The sequence below is a fragment of the Sus scrofa genome, chromosome 4 (assembly GCF_054392235.1).
Source record: "Sus scrofa isolate SSC_HxYL_T2T_F1_AM1 chromosome 4, Sscrofa_HxYL_maternal_Yorkshire_Landrace_v2.0, whole genome shotgun sequence".
Taxonomy (NCBI): Eukaryota; Metazoa; Chordata; class Mammalia; order Artiodactyla; family Suidae; genus Sus; species Sus scrofa.
Window position 1 is genome coordinate 7,900,166 of NC_139386.1, and position 18,273 is coordinate 7,918,438.

Consider the following 18,273-nt stretch of genomic DNA (forward strand, 5'->3'; position numbering starts at 1 on the left):
TATCGTGCACCCGGCTCGGGCTCTTCGGAGCTCTGCCACGTCCTCTCAGAGGGCGCCCTTCACCTCCTCCGCGGGGCTGATCCCCCGGGCCCCCGGCCCCCAGGCCGCTCTTCCCTAGCCTTGCCAGCTTGAAGGCGGCGGCTTCGGCACGAAGGGTCGCCAAACCATCTCCGCAGAGCCCCTCTCGGGGCGGCGATCCGGACCCCGCGCCGCCTCCAGCGTCTCCCCGGCCGGGCCTCCGCCGAGCCGGCGTGGGTCCACGTGGCTCGGAGCTCTAGATTCGGCTCGCAGGCAGCCCCCAGCGAGCGGAAAGACGAGCGGAGTCCGGCAGGGAGCGGGGCCGGGGCGGGGGCGGGGGCGAGGGCGGCGCGGGGCCGCGAGGGGCGGGCGCTGGGCGGAGGAAGGGGCGGGCCGCGCGCAGCAGAGGCGCCCGCCCGGCTCCGGCGCGGCCCGGCTCGCGGCCCCGCGCCGCCCCTCCTCGGCCGGCCCGCCTCCCCCTCCCGTTACACCCGGGGGAAGGTGTTCCCGAGACCGCTCCCATCCTCACCCCGCCTCCCGGCTTTCCCGGCTCCAGCCTCCGCCGGCGGAGCTTCTGTGCCAGACAGTTTCGACACTTTGCAAAGACAAAGACCAGAGGGAGGAGGAAAAGGAGGACGAGGAGGAAGAGAGAGAAGGAAGGGGCGATGTGAGCTGGGGAAGGGGTGCGTGTTCGGGACACCCCCCGCTTATTCTCCCCCTCAGCCCCTCTTCCCCTCAAAGCCCCAGAAACTTCCGCGTGGCTCCCACGGCGGGCGGTGAGTGAGCGCGCGGAGCCGGGGGTGCACGGGGGGCTGCGTCCTCCGGAGTTGGGGCTCCGGCAGTTGCGTGTGTGCTCTCCCAGCGCAGGGGTGATTGTCCGGAGCCGGGACTCAAGTGGTGGGGAAGGATCCCGCAGGGTGTGACAGGAGGGTGGAAGTGGATTAAAAACCCCAGGCGCCCAGAGGGAGTCGGGCACACGTAAGGAGACCCCTTCCTTAGTGGAGGCGCCGCCGGGGTCTTTAGAAGAGGGAGGAGGTCGGGGAGGAGGGTCGGACATAGGGGTCTTCAGCCATTTCCAGAAGAGCTGCTGGGAGCCCAACGGGGAGCCTACACCGGTTCTGGGGCAGCGGTGCCCGGGGTGGCCCCAGTGACATTGCACTCGGCGCCAGGCTGGCGTCTCCCGGGTCGGCGGAAAGGTGGAGTGGCCAGTGGCGCCGCAGTGGGATGAGACCCCCACGGGGCGGCGGGGCTCCCGCCCTTTAGAGCGGAACCCAGGACTGCGGGGGCGCGCAGAGGCCGCCCAGTGATCCGGTCGAGCGGCCGCGGGATGGTATCCGATCGAGCTTCCAAATCCGCTGCGAGCAGGCGCAGATCGGGGAGGTGGCTCTAGTCCCCGGGGACACCGCCGGCCCACGTTACTCCGGATACTGTGGAGAGGTTGGGACAGCTGGACGTGGCGTGGTGGGCAGCCGAGGGGTGGGCGAAATGGAGGGTGGCGGGGGTGGTGTTGGTGGCAACTCGAAACTCTGAGTCCGCCCCAGTCCCGTTAGGCGCCGCCGCTGCCGCGAAATAATCTCACAAAAGTTCGCAACTTGTCTGCGTCTCGGGTGTGTGACCTGCGCGGGGCAGGGGCCGCTCCTGGGGCGAGCGGAGGGTCCGGGAGCAGTGCCACAGGGCAGAGCGCCCGGATGGGATAGAGCCTGATTTGGAATCGGGACAGTGGCGCAACTTTCAGCTCCTGGTTTCGCCAGGCGTGAGTGTTTGAGCTTGACCTTGCGGGAGCAAGCACGGCGGAACTTGAGATGGGGATTGAGGCTGCGCCCCAACTGGGCACAGTTGCGCCCCAACTGGGCACAGTTATGCCCCAGGGCGCCATCGCCTTATCCCTCGGCCAGGTCTCCTGGGAAAGGTATTGGGATCGTCCTGGCTCTGCTCGTCCACTGGAGATCTGAGTGTTTCCTCCCTCTAACTCGAGGGTCCCAACCAGCGCCTACCACGCGCGGGGTCTGGTGGGAGCGCTGGGAGAGCGGACATGTGCGCGCTCAGAAGTGTGCGAATACCGATGGGGGCTGGGCGGGTCACTCCGTCTCTGGGGCTCTGCATGCCCTGTAGAAGGAGACAGCCTTGACCCTGAGGGCAGTGACCTCCTCGCTGCGTGGCTGCATCAGGCATCCGCCTAGGCTTTCTCATGGCCCCCCTCGGGGGACGTGTTGCCTCCTCGAGCTCATCCCCCTCGCGGGTCCCACTCCACTCGGATTTGTGCCGAGGTGATTCCTTAGGGAGACAGTGAGTACCCACCCCCGCTCTGCGGCTGTGTGTGTGTTTGTGTGTGTTGGGAGGGCCGGTACTCGCCAGCGGGAAAATAAGGTAGGCGGGGGAATGAGATTTAGCCCGGCACACAGTAGGTACGCAGGCCTTGTGAAAAGGCCTCTTTAAGGGAAGGCGCTGGCAGGGGCCCCATGTCCCTTCCCTCTATTTCTCCACGTTTACTATGAATTCGAATTCATCTACCCAGTCAAGCACCTTGGGCTTCTGCATGTGCCTGGTGCACCTACTATGTGCGAGGCACAAAGCTATGCTGTTCCTAGAAGCTGCGGGCGGAGCCGCCAGGTTTTCTTTCCCCCTGCTGCGGGAGAGCAGTCGGGAAGTTCTGAAAAGGCAAGGTGCACTGCCCCCTGCTGGCGGATCTGGAAACTGCCGCTTGGCTCTGAGGCTGCCCAGGGACGAGGGCGGTAGGGTGCCTGGGTTCCCGCGCGCTCCCTGCATCTTTTTGCACCTCTGGTTCCTACCCCCAAATGCCATGGCCCGGCCTTTATCTGAAATCCTGCAGGTAGCTGCAAAGACAGACCCGCGTTCACCATAACATGCCCGGATCTGGGCTCGAGTGCGGGCCCTTCTAGTCTCTCATCATCTCTCTCTGACTTTGGCTTCCAGACTTAATCTCTCAAAGTCTCAGTTTCCGTATTTGTAAGATGGGGTCATTACTATTGCCTTACAAAGTAAACATTATATGTAGTTGTGTGAATGTGTGTGTAAATATGTACACTTGTTCACACACTATACATAGTATGTATGTGTGCCTGTGCCTTGACTTCAAGTGTAGGGAAAGGGATTTCCTCCTACCAAAGTTTTATTTTGCTGAATATATGACAGAATAAGTAGGGGGCCCCTTCCGCCACTTTTGAACGCTCCCCCGAGCCAGGGAGCTTGCTGTGCCTGTGTTTGGCTGGGCCCACATTGCACTGGCCATCGGGGTCTATGGTTGGGAGGGAGGGCCAGGGCCCAGGCCTGAGCAGAGCCTTCGCTTCAGTCCTTGGCGGGGCAGCACCCCCCTGCAGCGCTGGGCTCAGAGAAAACCAGGAAGTGTTGCCAGAAGTGAAGGGAGAGGGATTTCTTGGGGGGTTCCAGATTCTGCTGGAAGCTCTTCTCAGCAGGGGGAAGCTTCTTGTAGCAAAGCAGCCTCTTGCTGCCCTCAGGTCTGTTTCCACTTGGAAGCCCACTAACTCCCCTCCTGAAGTCAAGAGCCGCCCAGAACTTGCCTTCAGGAGCCTTTGGTGCCCCAGCTCTGGGGGGCAGGGTCCATCATCAGTGATCAGTGGGCCTGGCAGTGAGGGTCCCCGAAGGTCCTGGAGCCTCGGGGGGGGGGGGGGGCCTTTGTGCTGGTGGTGCTCTGTCTCCTCTCCACGAACAGCCCCGAGAATCTCACCTGGAGGCAAGCTGTCTGAAGTCCCCTAGGAAAGGACCTCTCTCTCTTTCTCTTTTTTTTTTTTTTTTTTTTTTTTTCAATTTTGGACACCTTGGGGCGTATGGGATCAGATCCAAGCCTCAGTCTCAACCCAAGCCGAAGCGGTGGCAACGCTGGATCCTTAACCCACGGTGCCAGGCTGGGGATCGAACTTGCATCTCAGTGCTCCCAAGATGCCTCAGTCCTGTTTTGCCACAGCAGGAACTCCAGGAAAGGGCCTCCCTCAGTCTTCTGGTCAGTTGACCTTGCCTGAGTCTGTTGCTGACTCAAAGGAATTATATTTGGACAAGGCTTTGCTTTGTAGGATCTAAACCTGAACCCTCTCCCAGGTCCCCTCCCACACCACAAAAAGCAGCCAAGAGAGTGAAAAATAAAATCCGCCAGTCATCTTGTCCTTACATTGCTTCCCAGTGGGTCCACCGTGTGGATCCGCACGCACACCACACAGGCCACTGGGAGAGCTGGCCCGGTCACAAAGAATTATTCTAGAATAAGGCTTGCCTGCCCTTAGTTCCATTCTGGAACCTTATGGGATGTCCGGCACCTCCTCCTTGCAGAGTGGAGGGTCTGGGTACGCTCCTGCTCTCATTTGGTGCCAGGAGCCCAGCCTGGGACCCCAGCAAGAGCCTGTGTTCTATGCTTAATAGATGCAAACTATTGCCTTTGGGATGGATCAGCCCTGGGAACGATATCTAGTCACTTGTGATGGAGCAGGATGGAGGATAATGTGAGAAAAAGAATGGAATGTGTATATATGTACGTACATGTGTGTGACTGGGTCACTTTGCTGTACAGTAGAAAATTGACAGAACACTGTAAACCAACTAAAATAGAAAAGATAAAAATCATTTAAAAAAAAAAAAAGGAGTTCCGGTTGTGGTGCAGCGGAAATGAATCCTACTAGGAACCATGAGGTTGCAGGTTCGATCCCTGGCCTTGCTCAGTGGGTTAAGGATCCGGCTGTGGTGTAGGTCACAGATGTGGCTCGGATCCCGAGTTGCAGTGGCTGTGGTGTAGGCCAGCAGCGATAGCTCTGAATCGCCTCGCCTCCCAGCCAGGGAACTCCCATGTGCTGCAGGTTTGGCCCTAAAAAGCAAAAAAAAAAAAAAAAACAACTGTGTGGGTGTCACCTTGGGGCCATTAGAGCCTTTCTTTGTGAAGCCAGCACCCCCTGCCCATTTGCCTTTGCCTCCAGCTCTGTCCTGGGTACCTTCCCCACATCCCTGGTGTCATAGGCAGTCCTAGCCAACCCTGCACCCAGGGGGCTCCCACCTCATCTGGTCTCGGGGGCCCACCATCACGCGGCAATGCCGAGCCCCAGCGGTTCTCAGCATTGGCTGTGGAGACGGGGCCTGGAAGTTTCAGATTCTGGGGTGACATCAGGGGAGATACCCAGATGATGCCTGCTGCAGCCAGGAACCACAGCGGCCTCTCCAGGACCTGGTCTGTTCCCACTGTAAGAGCTGAGAAAATGGTCTTAGAAATGATTTTGTTCAACTTTCATTTTATGCAAACATCCCGAGGCCCCTTGGGTAGGTCACAGGGACCTGCAGTGACAGAGCTGATCTCGAATACTGGCTGGTCTCAAACTTTACCTAGATTAGCCCTCTGGGCTCCGCCTTCCCCAAGCCCACTCTTTTCCATACACTTAGCATCTCCGTTTCCTTAGGAGACCAATACATCCTTGGAAATGGCTGTTGTTGGTTGGATTGTGTTGATTTCCATTGAACCAACATTTATTAGGAACTTAGTGTGTTCCAGGCACCCTACAAGGTGCTGGAAATACAGAGATGGGAGGACTTGTGCTTGGTTCTTGTCCTCCCCACCCCCCATCCTGCCAGATGTCATGGTGTCGTGTGCATGAAGAGTTACTGCTGCAGTGTGGTTTGCACTAGAGCAGAAAGATGCACCGGCTGAGACAGGGTTGGGACAGTGGGAGACAGGATTCCTTTGCCTTTTGGGGAATGGGAGGGGGGGCACAGAAGGATCCATTGAGGCAACAGTCCCAGGTTAACTTGAGGAACTCTTATAGTCATCAATCAGACTGCAAGAGAGCAATGGTATTTTCCTGAATCTGCAGAACTGGTTTCTAATCAAAGTGGCGCATGCCCTGTGTGCTTGAGAAAAAGAAAGGAAAATGACAGATGGACCATAGGTCTGTTGTGCGTGGTTCCGCAGAGGTGAGGGAACTGGAGGTTGTAGGGGTTCAGTGCTTTGGACCTTGGTTCCTGCACTGTGCCCTGATCTACGGTCGAGTTCGGTTCCTGTGGCCGGTGCTCCTCAGCCAGAGCTAACTGTGCCGCCCTCCAAGGGCTCCGGGCTTCAGAGAAGCTTGTGAGAAGGCCGGTGGCTGCTTTGCTTGGGCTTTTTGAAAAAATAAAATGCGATGCGTCATCCTTAATACCGTCCTCATACACTTGCTCAGATTGAATGAGCCGATTTGGGAGAGTGCGAGGAAGTGGCAGGGCAGGCAGTGGAGGCAGCCAGGTGATCAGCATCCTGCTGCCGCAGTCCAGCTGTGTGAGTTTGGATCCTGCTGCTTGCGGTCCAGCTGTGTGCAGCCCCCTGGGCCAGATTTGAGATGCCGGTGGGTGGTTATCCCCCTGGGACACAGACCCTGGTGTAAAGGAAAGAGGTCCTGCTGAGAGGGTATTGCGAAGGGGGCGGGGCTCCCAGAGCCTCCCGGGGATCCCAGTTCTAGAGGAATCGAGAGAGTCTGGTCCTAGAGGAAGAGCTGCTGGCTGCAGATGCTGCCTCCGGACAGAACGGGTGGAAATGCAGGAGGTGACCAGAGATGGAAAGTTGTGGAAAACTCACGGAAAAGCACGCGAAACCCAAGGCTGGCTTTCCTGTTAAATGGCTTAACATTAACAGAATGGCCCGGTTGGTTGGGAGATGAGCATTCTTTTCTCCTTCCTGCAGGTTGTATCAACTTTTTAAAGTTTCTTTTTCCCTAGGGCTAGACCTGGAGAGTTACCAGGAACAGGGACACCTGGGGAGGGGGTGGGGAGAGCCGCTCTGTTCCCTGAGCCTGTCTCCATTTGGTATTGCTGGTCAGCAGGGGACATGACATGTGTCCAAGTGGAAGGCACCTGGAGTGGACTCTGTAGCGGGTCAGACCTGAGACAAATATCAGAGAGAAGCCTCTGGTGTCAGGATATTTCCTCCAGGCGGGGAGGGGGGGATCCTGGGTCCTGATCCCGTTCCCCCTGCTCCTGCCCAGCGATCTTGGGCACACTGCTTGTGGATTGCAAAAATGCATAGTCCAAAATCTGAGCATTAGGAGTTCCTGTTGTGGCTCATCGGAAACGAATCTGACTAGTATCCATGAGGACCCAGGTTCGGTCCCTGGTCTCACTTAGTGGGTTAAGTATCCCTCGTGATGTAGGCTGGCGTTGCTGTGGCTGTGGTGTAGGCCAGCAGCTGCAGCTCTGATTCCACCCACCCCTAGCCTGGGAACCTCCATATGCTGCCTGTGTGCCCCTAAAAATAGCTAAGTAAATAAATAATTAAATAAAAGTTGAGAATTCAGTTTCATTTGGTAGATCTTGTGGGGACTTCAGGCCTGTGAGACAGCTTCTCAGGAGCTCTGAGGGCTTGATCCAGGAGGAGCCAGGATGTTGGAGGGGGTTTTGCGACAAAGACTAGGTAGTGGGACCATCAGAAGATTCTCTTTTTTTTTTCTTTTTGCCTTTTTTTTCTAGGGCCGTACCCGTGGCATATGGAGGTTCCCAGGCCAGGGGTCTAATCAGAGCTACAGCTGCCAGCCTACACCACAGCCACAGCAATGCCAGATCCAAGCCGCATCTGCAACCTACACCACAGCTCACGGCCATGCCGGATCCTTAACCCACTGAGCGAGGCCGGGGATCGAACCCGCAACCTCATGGTTCCTAGTCGGATTCATTTCCACTGCGCCACGACGGGAACTCCAGAAGATTACTTTTAATTAAAGAAAACCAGACGTCTCAAGTTAATGAATTTAGCACTTTTCTAGCTATGGGAAAGATGCAAGAGCCTGGGCTCACTGAAATCATTTGTTTGCTATGCACCTTAGCTGTCTAGGGCCCGTAACCCGGGCTTTCTCATCCTGAGTCCCCACAGGGTGTACCGGGGTGACCGAAGTAGCTGAGGGCTTGGGGGATGCTGCGGCAGCCCCTTTGTCTCCATGCTGGTGGGGGGTGGCTGCAGTGGCTCCATGGCTGCAACATCCTTTGTTTACTGATACAGGGCAGGTGACATTTTTCCTTCTTGCCCTGAACAGTGGGGTCTCCATTTTCTCCATTAGTAGAAGCGCTATAGATCCCCAGAGAGAGGGTGAGGCATGGGAACAGGCCTTATTGCTTACAAACTAGTTAGCATCTACTTTTTATTAAATGTTTGGTGTGCGCCCAGTATAGTGGCGAGTATTTTCAACTCAGATCGTCTGGTGTTGCAGTAGAAAGCGTGCACACTCAAACTGAGTGGAGCATTTAATCGAGTGTTTATGAGAGTTCCTGTTGTGGCTCAGTGGGTCACGAACCCGACACAGTGTCCCCGAGGATGTGGGTTCACTCCCTGGCCTCGCTCCGTGGGTGAAGGATCTGATGTTGCCGTGAGCTGCGGTGTAGGTCAGCTTGGATCCTGTGTTGCCTTTGCCGTGGCTGTGGTGTAGGCCGGCAGCTGCAGCTCTGATTAGACCCCCTAGTCCACGGACTTCCATGTGCCCCAGATTTGGCCTTAAAATAAACAAACAAACAAATAAATAAATAGAAGAGTGGTTACAGAGCTGGGAGCAGTATTTAGGGAAACCAGCAAGGGGTGTAGCAGGGCCTGGGCCCAGTGACCAGGCCCCACCACCCGCTTCCTGCCCCCCAGAAGAGGAAAAGGGAAGGGCGGGTGAAGGGAACCCGGAGAGCCTGGCAGTAGGAGGTGATAGAAGCCTGCGGAAGAGCCTCCCCGCCCCTGGCAGGGAGGGGCTGTCGGATACACGCTGCCCCCTTGCTCTGTCCCACCTGCCCCCCACCACCCCTCTGCCATCAGGAGCAGAGCCCTCTCTGCAGCCAGAGGCCAAGTGCTTCCTTGTTGGAGCCTCTTGAGGACAGGACAGGATGGAGCCAGGTCAGGGGCGGGCCTGGAGGGCGATCTGTGCCCCGTGCCCTCAGTGATGCTGCAGAAACCTGGAGGTTTGAGGTTTGAGGTCCTCGGAGGGGGTGAGCTGCAAACAGCAGAGAAGGCCCTGGCTTGAGGCCACACGGCCCAGGTGTTAACCTACTGTGCTCTGTCTACACCTGCAAAGTAGGTGTCAGGTATAAGATATGATTATTACTGTAAGCTCCTGAGGTTTTTTCTTTTTCTTTTTTTGGTTTTCTAGGGCCACACCCGCGGCATATGGAGGTTCCCAGGCTAGGGGTCTAATAGGAGCTATTGATGCCAGCCTACACCAGAGCCACAGCAACTCAGGATCCGAGCCGCGTCTGCAACCTACACCACAGCTCACAGCCATGCCGGATCCTTAACCCACTGAGCAAGGCCAGGGATCGAACCCGCAACGTCATGGTTCCTAGTCAGATTTGTTTCCGCTATGCAAAGGGAACTCCCATGTTAAAGGTTTTTTCCTTACACAACATCTGGGAATGTTTGGACCTTTTCTTCTGCCTCTGTGTGTGTGTGTGTGTGTGTGTGTGTGTGTGTGTGTGTGTGTGTGTGTATTTATACTCTAAGATACGTAAAAGCTATTTAATGAGGTCTGACTAGGAAACCCTTATGAGAATATAAAATACAAATGAAAAATCATTTATAATAAATCAGAGAAGTTAAAAAGAGAACATTAGTTGCAAATATTTGGCAAAATTTTATCTTTAATTTTTTTTTTTTTTTTTTTTTTTTTTTTTTTTGCTTTTTAGGGCCACACCTGTGGCATACAGAAGTTCCCAGGCTTGGGGTTAAATCAGAGCTGCAGCTGCCAACCTACACCACAGCCACAGTAACACGGGGTCTGAGCCATGTCTGCGACCTACACCGCAACTCATGGCAATGCCAGATCCTTAACCCACTGAGGGAGGCTGGAATGGAACATGCATCCTTGTGGATACTAGTCAGGTTCTTAACCTGCTGAGCCATAATGGGAACTTCCCAGAATTTTTAAAAAAGAGGTTGCAAATGACTTTTGGAAGGTCCACATTTGGGTGTGCAAAGAGAATGCTTTCTCTGAATTCCACTAGACACCTTAAAAAAAATCCACAAAAAAAGTCCACATAGGTATCATGGTAATAGATTTTGCTGCATTAAAAAAATCCATTTGAATCCATATTGAACTAACAGACCAGAGTGGCTAAAAATTCCCTTCATGCATATTTACTTAGCAGAGGGCTCTTGAGAAAAACCCAACCAAAAAAACCCAACCAAAGCAAATCTAACTGAGAGGGTAAAACGATTCCAAAATATTGTTTCATGCTCACAAAGCCTAAAGCAGCTCCACATGAAAGATGAAAATCCATCTAATTGGGCATTTACCTTTGCAGAAATAAAAGGCTCGGTGGAAAGAGAAGAAAAAAGCAACAAGAAAAACAAAAACCCTTTTTCCTCGGAAGTCTAGACTGGAGCCCAAAATAAATCCCTTGCATTTGGCCAAGTAGCGAAAGGCTGCGTTCTCCCTCCCAGCCTCAGAGATTCGCGGCTGGTTGAGAGCCAAACGCCCTCTGAAACACCCACCCAGCACCCACAGGCCTCACCCTGTTTGTACCTCAGTTCCAGCCCCCCTGTGCTCCACTGGGATTAGGGTCCTTACCTTGTTTCCCAAAAACAAGCCCTTGAGTGGCTCACCCAAGGTCATGAAACGGAGCAGGACCCTGTGAGGTTCCTGGGCACAAGCCTTCCTGTGTCCCCCTTTCCTTGTTTTGGGAAATAAGTAGCAGCCTCCATGACCTTCCCTGAGTTCCAAAGGGGGTTCAGGCAGTGGCTCATCAGGGAAGTGCGGGAAAGCAGAGACCCGAGAGGAAGCGTCGAGAAACCACAGTGCAGCTGGGGGCAGGGACCTGGTTCCTCCTCAAGGAAATACGCACGAAAATATCTTTGAATTCTGCAGATAAAAGCCTCGACAAATGAAAACCACAGAGGAAGATCACTAAACACCAGTTTTGAAGAAGAATGCAAACTTGCTTCTACCCCATCCTTATCTGCAGCCCTATTTTCCACTCCCCAAACTGCAAGACCGTCTCCTGTCCTCTTCCAAGGGGGACAGAGTCTTTAAGGCATTAGCCTGCCGTGGCCCCCTTTGCCTGGCAAAGCAATAAAAGCTACCTTTTTCTCCTTCACCCAAAACTCTGTCTCCACGTTGCTATTCAGCACCCGTGGACAGAGGCCGAGTTTCGGCAGCAGCCACCCTGTCACCCCTGCACTCGGATCTTCCCTGTGTCTGGAATTACCCTCGTGGGAAGCAGGTGGCTCCTGAGAAGGGAAGAAACCCACACTTCCGTCGCCTCGAAGCCCCCTTATGCATCTTCCTCTGCTCAGACCTTGGAGCCCCCACCATCACACTTCTACCTCGAACAGGTGAGGGAGCTGGAGGTTAGCCAGGTGACCCGGTCCACACAGGGCCGTGTGCTTAGGAAACCGCCTTGGATTTTGGTGGAGCCACCTCCCTTCATCCTGGTCCCTCAGTGAAACCTACAACGCTTATGACTCGAACCCAGCCGGAACCCAGATTGGAATTTGAACCCACAGGGTTTTTTTCATTAGAATCACTCACCCAGCGTCTGGACTTCCTGAGGTTTAGGTTCTTTGTGTCTCAGCCCAGAAGGAATTCATCAAGCGACAACGTGGCAGACAAGAAATAGGTTTATTAAGATCGGAGGCAAGTGAGCCGTTAAAAAACACTGCCCTGAGGATCGGGTGGGCTCCGTTTTTATAACCCAAGGAAAGTGGGAAAGGGAAAAAGATGCTTTTTTTCTCTTTCTTCGAGTAGACGTCAGGCTTACATCACTAGCTCCTCCTTCGTATCCGCTAAGAATATTTGATGCTGTGAGTTCGAACCAGGAGTGTCGAGGTCCTTATTCAAAGCAGCAGCAGGGTGGTAACTTAATGCTAAGATACACCGAACCATCTCAGGTTTCCGTATAAGGAGTGTCTCCTACTTTGGAAGGTCATCTTTCCTCCAAATTCCTGTCCTTGGTCGCAAGGATCATTATCTCATTGAACTTGAATGCAGGCCTCATTTATCTATGACTTAATATATCTTAGGTTCTCTAGTTAAGCAATCCTGCTTTGCTCCAAGATGTTCTGATGACTCTCCTGAGCAATTATTAACTTAAAGTGATCTCCCAAAGGTCCCTAGGTTTCCCTCTCTCTCTGTGGTCCCCGACTGGGACTTCTGCAACTACCTGTGTAACTCACCTCCTCCATCTTTATGGCCTTGCCATCTCCACCTTGCCCCCTGCTCCCTCCATCTGAGAACCGTGGCCAAGAAATCCATAAACTGCGTCTCAGCATCCTCATTAGATCCTGGAGTCAACTTGGGAGACCAAACGTTGTTATTCCTAACAGTGTAATACAGCAGGGCACAATTCAGCATAATACAACACAAGACAAGACAACGCAGCACCACACCACACCAGGTGCCAACCACACCTGACACTGACAGTTCATGCAAAGTAGGTATGGATGAACCGCAACCGGAGACAGACTTGGCCCAGAAGCAGTTTAGCAGTAGGATGCCGGAGAGGGCCGTGCCCCGGGGAGCCTTGGGAGCGGGCCAAGGCTGGGTTCTGCTGGTCCGGATCACAGTGGAACCTACAGAAAGGAGCTGTCAAGCAAAAACCCAGACAGGTCCCTAGATAATTTCCCTGGTATTTAGTTATTTTGCTGGTCAATAATTTCCTCCCGGGGGAGGGAGTCAACCAGTACATGGAGTCAAAGTCCTAGAACAATGGCATAAACAGAGTTTAGGAGAAAGGACTGAGGAGAAAAAGCCTCCAGACATCGGGGAGCAGGGATGCTTGCCTGCGCATTTTTTGGGGGGTGGGGTGTGACAAACTTTTGAACTGTCAGCGAGCAGAGAGGTTACTGTGTGTGTTCTGTGCTTGTAGGATTTCAAAGACTGCAATTTCAGTTGATGGATTTTTCTAGAAAACTCTGAGAGTTTGACTGTGGAGCCTCGTGGCAGGTGGTCTCTGGCTTCCCTGGGCCCAGGCCTGCCTTCAGTGCTTACCCTGCTGCTGGGCCAGGAGGCACGCTTTCCCTCGTCAGGGCTTTCATAGTTCCTTTAATATTAGAACCCTCGTCTTTGGGACGGCCCTGTAAAGTGGCTGCTTGTACTTTTCCCATGATCCCCTTTATCGATGTGGAAACAGATACAGAGAAGTTACACCCCTGGCTCAAAGTCACATAACTAGAAAGTGGCAGAGCCAGGATTTGCAGCTTGTTCCACCTCTGCCTGAAGCCCAAGATCCTGCTATTGCCAGGATCTCTAGATCCGGGAACCAGGGAGGGCGGGGCAGCCTCCCTGAGAGGTGCAGCTATGAAACACGTTACACCGGGCGTCTGTCCCCATGCATAGCCCAAGAGGTGTGCCATCTCATCTGATGCCCACGACAAATGGACCCAAGTTCCGTGGCATCATTTTGGGGGGAGGTTCAGGTTTTCCTCCACGCGCCGTTTGCCAAAGGCTGTGACGCCAAGCCTTTTCCCGATTCACCCTTTGGGGCTGGTTGGATGGGTTTGTTTAGCCCATGGTAATCTGGCTGGATTCTCAGATCTCTTGAGTGGATCCTGCTTTGCTGATTTGCAAGTGCTTGTCCTTTGGCGGCTTGTCTGCGTACATTGAATTCAGAGCCCCCTGGTGCCTGGGAGATTGAGGAAGGACTGTGAGCAGGAAGCTTTGGTATAAGTTTGTCATCAGGCAGGTAAACCTACCCAGACCTCTAGACAGGTGTATCTCAGGCTGTGCGCTTCAGGAAAAATGAATAAAGTTGCTCTTGGCAACATGAAAAAATTCCCTTTTAATAACATTTTCACCACAGAGAGAAGGGTTTGTGTTCTCATTACTTGAAAATGCTGTTAATCCTACCTCCTGGTGGAGAGTTTGATGAATAAAAACTGTTACTGGGGAAACATATCGTCTGCCACCAACAAGAATGTCTTGGTGGGGGATATTCCTGGTTGTTTCTGAAACCTCACCTTAGATCGCAACACTTTAGTCTTTGGGCGAAAAAGGAAATTAAAACAAAAGAAAGAGATGAGAAGAGCAAGGCCGTGCTTCGCCGGAGAGACATTTCAAGGGAAAAAGACGCCTTTCACAACAGTTTGAAGAATTGGTTCCCACAGCAGGGCGGCTTCTGTTCTTCTGTCTCTAACCTAAGATAGGGGACAAACGGAGCTCCGCAAACGTCGCGCCCAAACCACAGGATTATGCGAATTAAACTGATGTCTATACAATGTCACACATTGAACAAGGAGAACAAAATGGACTGGCCCCGGGGACGGTTTTGAATATCGAAATAACTTCTGCGTCATCAGGAACTGGCCCCCGGGATGGGGTAAGGGGGGGAGGTTTCTCCGAACATGAGCCGTGGTGTCATAAGCGGTGACCCGTTACAGAAGGGGGTGGGAGGAAGTCATGTGTTGAGGTGATCAAATGATAATAAGTTACAGAGCTTGCACATCTAAACAGCGTGAAATCAGAAGGAATTATAAAAATCCGAGCATTTTCAAAGATCCTTAGCAGTGCCCTTGATCAACCTTCCTCGCTCCAAGACTTCAGTTACTCATCAAATGAGTCCTTCCTTGATTCACTCAAGAGAAGTCCTGGCTCTGCCACTTCCTGGCTGTGTGACCTTCGGCGTGCTGCTTAACCTCTCTGAACTTTCATTCTGAGTGCCTTCTAAAGAGTGAGGCATTCTGAAGCATGCCTGCTTTACAAGTGCTGGCTGAGTACATGCTTTGATCATTGTCTTTCGCATTTAGACGCCCCTTGCTCCGCTCCCGTGAGTTAAGTTCGTCACTTTGATGCTGCCTTGTGGTTACCCCTCCTCTGCTCGAATGCTGCCAGTGATGGTCGGCTCTGTGTCCTACACCACGGCCCTCTGACCTGGATGCCTCTGTGGATTAGAAAGTTCTTCCTCACGTAGAGCTTCCAACCCAGGGGGGCTTCCTGGAGGAGGTGGTAGGCTGGGGGAATCTCCGGAGCTATCTGAATTTAAGGCTGGAAAGTTTGCTGGGTTTAAGAAGCTGTGGTGGGTCCCATCTAGTGGGAGATGATGCCCATCTGAGACTTTGGACCTGCCCTTAGAGTCATTCCCTGTATTTCACCGCTGAGACCGCTCAGACAGAATCCTGACCCGCGTGACTCCTCAGCCTGCAGAGCCTGGACGAGAAGCCAGCCTCGCGTGCGTTCAAGGCTGCCGCGGCCCGCTTTCACCCCTGGTTTTCTGCCCCCCTTGGGCAGCTCCGGGTGTCAGCAGCAGGTGTGGATCCCTGTGCCGCGTCTCCAGGTGGCCCTGCTGGCCAGGTCCCCACTAGCGCCCCCTTCGTGTTTACACCATAGCCCCCCGCCCCCAGCAGGTCCGCGCTAGTTCGGGCGACCTCGGGCATCTCTCTGTCCTCTCATCCTTCCTCCTTGTCTGCCCAGGAAAGGCCTGGACTCCTGGACTCTCTGGACCCACTTAACCTGCAAAGTAGGGTGTTTCTGTCCTGTTGGCAGCATTTTGACAGTTGAGGGGCGCATGGAAGTCGCCCCCTTGACCTGAGCCCCCCACTCCCGGGTTGGGAACAGTCCCTCCCAGCACATCCCCGAGTCTCCCTCCAGTGTCCCCCCACCTGCCACGTGGTAGAAGCTTCCTGGGCCAGGATCTGCCCTCAGACTTCCTCTCACCCCCTTGACATTATTCTGAGAATCAGATAAGAGGCCCAAAGCGTGAAGTCCCTCCTCCCCAAGCCACGTATTTCAAAGGGCTGGAAACAGGCCAGGTCGTGGTGGCACTCCGTGTCGCATTCACCGAGGAGAGATGCTGCCTGATGCCAGCGTGTCCTCCAGCCCAGGGTTTTCACCGTCCGTACAGGTGCTCTTCCCTCCCACCCTCGTTCTCTGCCTTCCTTCTCTCGATCCCACCTGCGCCTCTTTCTGCCTTCCGTCTCCCCCTCACCCACAAATCCTGTCCGAAAGAAGCTAGTTATGCCTCCTAATTAGGTCACGGCTGCCTTGAAAACCCACATGCAAATTTCACGCGTTCTCCCGGGTCTGGCAGACACAGCCGTGCCCATCAGGTGCAGGGAGGCTGCCCAGCCTGCCAGCATCTCCCACCTCCGGAGCCCAAGTCCATGCACCCAACAAGGAGGGCACCTCCTGTCCTGGAGGCCACGGGGGCGGAGGCTGGCCAGGGCAGGGGCGGGGAAGTGTCTTCCTGTCCGAGCCTCAGTTTCCCCACTTGTGCTCTGGAAGTACCACCGCCCTCTTTCTGGCTGAGAAACAGGAGATACATCAAACAGGAGGGGTGGAGGGAAGGCCTGGAGAACAGAGGGTCTTAGGAGCTGGGAGCTGGGTGGGAGCTTCTGACAGCAGCATCAAGGAGGGGGAGAGGCGGTGCACACAGGACCCCAGGGGGTCACCCACAGCCAGAGCTGGGGTGCCTCCCCAGTCGTGGGATGGGTGGGTGGAAGGGATGCGAGAGGAACACATCAGGGCATCAGCTTGATGGGCACTAAGTGCCCTGTCTTCTTCCATTCGTGAGGGGTGATCCTTTCCTGCTGAAAGCCGTTGAGCCAGACCCGTGTTTTAGGCAAACCCATAGCTGAGGTGTGTAGAGAGTGGGAGGCGGAGCCCTGAGCATCATCGAGGGAGTCCCCGTGGAAGTTTTTGTGCTGCTCCCACATAAGAAGGGTGGGTGACCTCATCGCTTTGGGGTTTGAGAGCTGATTGTACTCAGGGGCTACAAAATTAGAAATTGAGAGCCACTTGGAGGTGTCCAGCCTGGTCCCTAGAGAACTGGGGAGCCGTGGGTGACCGCAGGGAGCACAGCCACAGGACACACCACTGTCCCTCTCATTGTGGACCTATGGGATTTTTTTTCCTTTCTCTCACTCTCTTTTTTTTTCTCCCTTTTTCTTTTTAGGGCCACACCCATGGCATATGGCTGTTCCCAGGCTAGGGGTCGAATTGCAGCTATAGCTGCCGGTCTACACCACAGCCACAGCAACACGGGACTTGAGCTACAGCTCATGGCATTGCTGGATCCTTAATCCACTGAGCGAGACCAGGGATCCAGCCCACATCCTCATGGATACTAGTTGGGTTCATAACCCACTGAGCTGCAGCGGGAACTCTGATTAGTTCTTGACCTCCTTTCCCATGGTCCTCGTGTGTGGGTCAGGAATCCAGATGAAGAAGCCATCCGCTTAAGCATGGGGTGTCTGCCACTGGCTACAGAGTGGCGTGGTTCTTACTTGCGTGCTCGAGGCCTCCTCTGCACCGTGGCCTCCTCCTGGCCAGAGCCCAAGAGTGTCCTGCTGTCCCCATCAGGGCAGAGCAGGGTCCGTGCACAGAACAGAAGCAGTGCAGTTGTTGCTGATGGAAGGGATTTGTGCTAGTCCTGATATTCACCCTGAGGAATTAGTCTAATCCCTGAGGCTCTGCTCTTGACTATGACCTTGAGCAAGTTACGTAATCTCTGCAAGTCTCCACAGTGATGAAAATGATAATAATAATAACAACAACAATAATAATGATAATAATTATGCTCACATCACAGGAGAATCTACTGGGCCTTTGGGTACAAAGGGCTAAAATTTGGCCAAGTGTTAGTAAGCATTTAAAAATGCCGTCTGCTACTTTCGCCACTGCTAGTTTTACGTTGCAATTATTATGAAAGCAACTTCAGTTCTTATTCCCTTGCTTTGCAGGACAACCCTCTAAAGCATCGAAGCAGGTACTCTTTCCATTTTACCAGCGAGTAAACTAAGACTCAGAGCAGGGCTGTTTTTCTAAACTCACATAGCCAGACCTGGCTGGCCTCCTCTGCTTGGCCCACCTAGCAGCTGGCCACACGGGCTTGGAACATGACACGACCGCAGGCCTCTGAGCAGAGATTCCTGTCATTCAAAAATGCAGTAATAGTTTGCATCCAGGCCCAGGCTTAATACGGATTCAGATGATGGCTTTTTTGCTTGGAAGAGAAAAGCAATGCTTTATAAAGCGAACGGGCTGTGCTCCTCCAGGGTCTCTATTGTGCTGGAGTTGCCCTTCCAGTCCCCAGCTGTACCCCAGGAAGATGCAGCATCGGAGAACACAGCCTCTTATAAGATTTATTGGAGTCCATGGCGCAGGAGATAGGACCTTCAGGGGAGGCGTGTGCTGAGAGGGGCGGGGAAGGAATGGTGTCTGGGTCCAGAACGGGAGACGGGAGAGCTGACTTGTTTGACTGGAATTGATCCTCTTTTCAGGGCATCGGCTGGAATTGATGGGCAGTTTTCTCGACTCCAGGTCTCCTGGTTGAAGCCCAGGAGTTTGCACCACTAAAGGCCCAGTTGGTAGCTAGTGG

The 18,273-nt window shown here is 54.0% G+C and overlaps 1 protein-coding gene across 6 annotated transcripts in view; it reads left to right on the forward strand.

Moving 5' to 3' along the window:
- Positions 1-599: 599 nt before the first annotated feature.
- The window catches only part of ST3GAL1 (ST3 beta-galactoside alpha-2,3-sialyltransferase 1), a 94,557-nt gene continuing 76,883 nt past the window's right edge, over positions 600-18,273 (forward strand). For all 6 annotated transcript variants that reach the window (XM_013996463.3, XM_085020925.1, XM_085020927.1 and 3 more), the window contains exon 1: positions 600-794. The gene's annotated coding sequence lies outside the window, so the exon portion shown is untranslated. The remainder of the gene's footprint in view (positions 795-18,273) is intronic.